A 6,938-nucleotide genomic window follows, 5' to 3' on the forward strand; every position below is an offset into this window, starting at 1 on the left:
CAGCTCGAGCTCAGTGAGGTTGGATGGAGAGCATTTGTGAACAGCAGTTTTCAGTTCTTTCCACAGATTCTCGATTGGATTAAGGTCTGGACTTTGACTTGGCCATTCTAACACCTGGATATGTTTATTTTTGAACCATTCCATTGTAGATTTTGCTTTATGTTTTGGATCATTGTCTTGTTGGAAGACAAATCTCCGTCCCAGTCTCAGGTCTTTTGCAGACTCCATCAGGGTTTCTTCCAGATTGGTCCTGTATTTGGCTCCATCCATCTTCCCATCAATTTTAACCATCTTCCCTGTCCCTGCTGAAGAAAAGCAGGCCCAAACCATGATGCTGCCACCACCATGTTTGACAGTGGGGATGGTGTGTTCAGCTGTGTTGCTTTTACGCCAAACATAACGTTTTGCATTGTTGTCAAAAAGTTCAATTTTGGTTTCATCTGACCAGAGCACCTTCGTCCACATGTTTGGTGTGTCTCCCAGGTGGCTTGTGGCAAACTTTAAACAACACTTTTTATGGATATCTTTAAGAAATGGTTTTCTTCTTGCCACTCTTCCATAAAGGCCAGATTTGTGCAATATACGACTGATTGTTGTCCTATGGACAGAGTCTCCCACCTCAGCTGTAGATCTCTGCAGTTCATCCAGAGTGATCATGGGTCTCTTGGCTGCATCTCTGATCAGTCTTCTCCTTGTATGAGCTGAAAGTTTAGAGGGACGGCCAGGTCTTGGTAGATTTGCAGTGGTCTGATACTCCTTCCATTTCAATATTATCGTTTGCACAGTGCTCCTTGGGATGTTTAAAGCTTGGGAAATCTTTTTGTATCCAAATCCGGCTTTAAACTTCTTCACAACAGTATCTCGGACCTGCCTGGTGTGTTTCCTTGTTCTTCATGATGCTCTCTGCGCTTTTAACAGACCTCTGAGACTATCACAGTGCAGGTGCATTTATACGGAGACTTGATTACACACGGGTGGATTGTATTTATCATCATTAGTCATTTAGGTCAACATTGGATCATTCAGAGATCCTCACTGAACTTCTGGAGAGAGTTTGCTGCACTGAAAGTAAAGGGGCTGAATAATTTTGCACGCCCAATTTTTCAGTTTTTGATTTGTTAAAAAAGTTTGAAATATCCAATAAATGTTGTTCCACTTCATGATTGTGTCCCACTTGTTGTTGATTCTTCACAAAAAAATACAGTTTTATATCTTTATGTTTGAAGCCTGAAATGTGGCAAAAGGTCGCAAAGTTCAAGGGGGCCGAATACTTTCGCAAGGCACTGTACCAGGCCTCCAGTATGTCTCCCCAGCCTGGTAAGCCCTGTGGCAGCTCCACGAACCAGGCTTCCAGTACGTCTCCTCAGTCCGGTGAGACCCGTTCTGGCTCCACGTAAGAAGCCTCCAGTGATGATCCATGGCACGAAGCCTGTAGTGATGATCCATGGCACGAAGCCTCCAGTGATAATCCATGGCCCGAAGCCTCCAGTGATGATCCATGGCCCGGAGACTCCAGTGATGATCCATGGCTCGGAGCCTGTAGGACGATCCATGACAAGGAGCCTGCAGCGACGGTCCCCAGTCCGGAGCCTGCAGCGACGGTCCCCAGTCCGGGGCCTGCGGCGAGGGTCCCCAGTCGGGGGCCTGCGGCGAGGGTCCCCAGTCGGGGGCCTGCGGCGAGGGTCCCCAGTCCGGGGGCCTGCGGCGAGGGTCCCCAGTCCGGGGGCCTGCGGCGAGGGTCCCCAGTCCGGGGGCCTGCGGCGAGGGTCCCCAGTCCGGGGGCCTGCGGCGAGGGTCCCCAGTCCGGGGGCCTGCGGCGAGGGTCCCCAGTCCGGGGGCCTGCGGCGAGGGTCCCCAGTCCGGGGGCCTGCGGCGAGGGTCCCCAGTCCGGGGGCCTGCGGCGAGGGTCCCCAGTCCGGGGGCCTGCGGCGAGGGTCACCAGTCCGGGGGCCTGCGGCGAGGGTCCCCAGTCGGGGGCCTGCAGCGAGGGTTTCCGCACCAGAGGCGCCACCAAAGTGGGGCGAGCCAGAGGTGGAGCGGGGTTGTGTCCCGCACCGGAGCCGCCACCAAGATAGATGCCCACCCGGACCCTCCCCTATAGTGTCAGGTTTGCGGCCAGAGTCCGCACCTTTGGGAGGGGGGGGTACTGTCACGCCCTGACCGTAGAGATCCTTTTATTCTCTGTTTGTTTGGTCAGGGTGTGACTCGGGTGAGGAAAGTCGATGCTTTCTGGTTCTTTGTTTTTGGCCGGGTATGGTGACATTTAAAATAAAATAATGTACGCTTACCACGCTGCACCTTGGTCCAGTCACAGCTGTCTATCGTTGTCTCTGATTGGGAATCATACTTAGGCAGACTTTTTTCCTTTTCTCATTTGTGCGTTGTTGTCTTTGTTAGTAGCATGTATAGCCTTGCAGAGTTTCACGTTCGTTTTGTTGTTTGTTTTTGTTGGTGACATTTAAAATAAAAGAATGTACGCTTACCACGCTGCACCTTGGTCCAGTCATTTCCTTGACGACGATTGTGACACTGAGTCAACGAGTCAGGGGTACGAGGTAATTGAGGTAGATTAGTACATATACACTCAGAGGCCAGTTTATTAGGTACACCACCCTGTTCATGAAAATGGTTCTCTCCTACAGACAGTGAGTCACATGACTGTAGCTTGCTATATAAAGCAGGCAGACAGGCATTGAGGTATTCAGTTACTGTTCAGTTGAATGTTAGAATGGGCAAAACAAGCTTTTCACGCACGGCAGTGTTTAGAGTTCACCAAGAATGGTGCGACAAACAAAAAACATACAGCTCGTTGACGGATGAGAAGTCAAAGGAGAATGGCAAGAATCTTGCAAGCTAACAGGCGGGCAACAAACAGGCAAATAATGGCGCAGTCCAACAGTGGTGTACAGAACGCCATTTCGGAACACACAACTCATCGGCCCTTGTCACAGATGGGCTATTGCAGCAGATGACCACACCGGGTTCCACTCCTATCAGTTAAAAACAAGACGAATAGTCTCCAGTATGTTGTGCGATCACCAACATTGGATAATTGAGGAGTGGAATCGCCTGGTCCGACAAATCCCGGTTCCTGTTGCGTCATGCTGATGGCAGAGTCAGGATTTGGCCCCTCCTGCCTGGTGTCAACGGTTAGGTCCTTTGATACCAATTGTGCAATGTTTTACATTCCCTGAATAATTTGGGTTGTTCTTTGAAACAAAGGGGTTCCAACCGGGTAACTAATAAACTGGTCACTGAGTGTAGATAGGGGTAAAGTAACTAGGCAACAAGATAGATAATTAACAGTAGCATCAGCATATTTAATTAGGCAAAATAGTTATTGCAAAAAAGATCAATGCAGATAGTCTCGGAAGCTATTTGTTTAACTATTTAGCATTCTTATGGCTTGGGGGTAGTTGTTTAGGATCCTATTGGTTCCAGACTTGGTGCATTGGTACCGCTTGCAATGCAGTAACAGAGAGAACAGTCTATGATTTGGGTGGCTGGAGTCAAATTTTTAAGGCCGCCTTCTGGCACCGCCTGGTGTAGAGGTCCTGGATGGCAGGGAGCTCTGCTCCAGTGATGTGTAGGGCCGTACGCACTACCCTTCTGTTGCGCCTTGCAGTCGGATGCCACGCTTTTGCCATACCAAGGCGACGATGCAACCAGTCAAAATGGTCTCAATGGTTCAGATGTATAATTTTTTGAGGATCTGAGGGTCCATGCCAAATCTTTTCAAACTCCTAAGGGGGAAGAGGAGTTGCCGTGCCTTCTTTGTGACTGTGTTGGTGTGTGTGACCATCTTAATTCCTTAGTGTTGTGGACACCGAGGAACTTGAAGCTCTCGACCCGCTCCACTACAGCCCCGTCGATGGGGGTGTGCCCGGACCTTCGTTTCCTGTAGTCCACGATCAGCTTCTTTTGTCTTGCTCACGTTGAGGGAGAGGTTGTTGTCCTGGCACCACAATGCCAGGTCTCTGACCTCCCTATTATAGTCTCATCGTCGTCTGTGTTCAGACCTACCAACATCATGTCATCAGCAAACTTAATGATGGTGTTGGAGTCTTTAGCACTAAATGGGAAATCGTGAACAGGGCGGGACAAAAGAGCGTGAACAAGGTTGGACAAAAGTTGGGGAAAGCTGAATATGCAAATACTCGACACTATTGATCAATCGAAGCTCAATATAGCTTCCAGCTACGAGTGGGTTGGCTGTTGATACCTAGCACTGCCTAGCCTGCTTCCTAGCACCAACATGAGGGCAAAGCTAGAGTGGCTATCCGAACTATCGTGCTATGTGGAAATCCACCATGACGAGAGGGCTAGCTTTAGCTAGCTTTAAACTCTCTAATCTCACTTTACATCATTATTTTCTGCAAAATAAACATTCCAGTCAACACTGACTTTGCTCCAATTCTATATTTGGTGAGGTTTGTTCATTTCTGACACCATGTTAAGATGTTAGGACTGAACAGGGGGGCGGCAGGTAGCCTAGTGGTTAGAGCGTTGGGCCAGTAACCCACCCAAGCTCATGTTCTGTCTTCACTCATGTTCCCGGCATTCCTGTAAAATCCCTTTTGCAGGATTAGACACCCCATGTCCCTGTAGGTTGACCCAATAATTAATTACCAGCTGCTGTCTCCTAATCTGCAATGGCATATCCCCAATCTCCACCTGTAGTGCAGCCATTGGGGACGTCCGAAATGCCCCACAACATATTCTGAATCCTTGTCCCTGTATGACATCTAGCCTTTCCAATGATGTCCGGGCTGCCGAACCATACACCATAACCATACTGCCGTAGTCTATTACAGATCGGATCAATGCAACATACATGGTCCTCAATGAGGAATGCCCAGCCCCCCACCCCTTCCCCGTCAGACAGAGCATCACATTTATCACCTTCTTACACTTTCCCACCACTTTCTCAATGTGTTCTGCCCAGGTCAGTCTAGTGTCAAAGTGTACCCCAAGGAACCTGAAGGCCCCCACCCTCTCCAAGTTTCTCCTATATTACATCAAGTATACAGTTGAAGTTGGAAGTTTACATACACCTTACATTTACACTCAGTTTTTCACAATTACTGACATTTAACCTAGTAAAAAATCCCTGTATTAGGTTAGTTAGGATCACCACTTTATTTTAAGAATGTGAAATGTTGGAATAATTATTTATTTCAGTTTTTATTTCTTTCATCATATTTCCAGTGGGTCAGAAGTTTACATACACTCAATTAGTATTTGGTAGCATTGCCTTTAAATTGTTTAACTCGGGTCAAACGTTTTGGGTAGCCTTCCACAAGCTTTCCACAATAAGTTGGGTGAATTTTGGCCCATTCCTCCTGACAGAGCAGGTTAACTGAGTCAGATTTGTAAGGCCTCCTTGCTTGCACACACTTTTTCAGTTCTGCCCACACATTTTCAATAGGATAGAGGTCAGGGCTTTGTGATGGCCACTCCAATACCTTGACTTGGTTGTCCTTAAGCCATTTTGCCACAACTATGGAAGTATGCTTTGGTTTCATTGTCCATTTGGAAGACCCATTTGCGAATAAGCTTTTACTTCCCGACTGATGTCTTGAGATGTTGCTTCGATATATCCACCAAATTTCCCCCCCTCATGATGCCATCTATTTTGTGAAGTGCACCAGTCCTTCCTGCAGCAAAGCACCCCCACAACATGGTGTTGCCACCCCTGTTCTTCACGGTTGGGATAGTGTTCTTGGGCTTGCAAGCCTCCCCCTTTTTCCTCCAAACATAACATTGGTCATTATGGCCAAACTTCTATTTTTGTTTCATCAGAACCAAATATTTGCGCGTCTTGACAAATTGGCTTGCGAAGGTGGGTGCACATATCCAGATTAGATTAGATCCAGATTAGACCAAAAAGTGCTTGTTTCATTTTCTCCGGTTTTGCCTGGCAAAAACCGTTCAAATTATCCATATAAAATGCAGTTTAGCAATCTGTTACAAAGGCATCTTTGACAGCTACCTGGCAATGTCTTTGATAATTTACATATTTCAGATAGGCCTAGTTTGGGTGGGTTAATTATATACCTCAGGTGGGGGGTAGGCCTACTGGCTATATGTCTAAAGGTAGCTAGCTGTAACATTGTACTGCCTTCAATATTTATGGGATGAATATGTAACATATTCTGGTGAATTAAATACAATATTTGTGAGGAAGAAAAAGACTACAGACCGAACATGCTTTCCAAGCGTGTCAATCACCCATTGTTTTAGAGGGGGCACGAAGTATGTTATGATGGATGGAGGGGGGGACAGGTGGTGGTTTATGTAAGCATACCTCTTTACCTGTTAAATTGCATTTTAATGAGGGTGTCATTCTGACTGTTGTCATCCACACATCTCATACTGCACTAACATGTCTAGAATATTACATCCAAATTACAACAGTACATGGGACAATACCACACATCATCAACACAGGCACATATCATGGCATTATGATATTGCAGGGGTCTGTTTTGAGACCTGTTATCTTTACTATTCATATAAATAATATTGGTCTATCTATTAATATAGATAGACCAATGTAATATTAATCAGTATGCAGACGATACGGTTATGTATGCCATTGCACCAACTGTTGACCAAGCTATGTTAGAGCTGCAATCTGATTTTGTTACATTACAGAATGCCCTTGTTGATTTACAATGTGTACTTAATGCGGGCAAAACTAAATATACTGTATGTTCTCTAATTCACAAAATAATTTATTTGATGAACTACATGTTTACTCATTGGATCGTTCTCTCATCGAGCGGGTTCCTGCCTATAAATATCTGGACATTTGGAGAAGAGCTTGTTAAAAAGCTAAGATTTTTTTTTTGAAATAGATCTTGCCTCTCTCTAAACAGCAGGAAGCAGATTGTACAATCAACATTCCTTCCAGTTTTGGACTATGATGACACTAT

The sequence above is a fragment of the Oncorhynchus mykiss genome, chromosome 3, assembly GCF_057628025.1.
Source record: "Oncorhynchus mykiss isolate SJ-2025 chromosome 3, ASM5762802v1, whole genome shotgun sequence".
Lineage (NCBI taxonomy): Eukaryota > Metazoa > Chordata > Actinopteri > Salmoniformes > Salmonidae > Oncorhynchus > Oncorhynchus mykiss.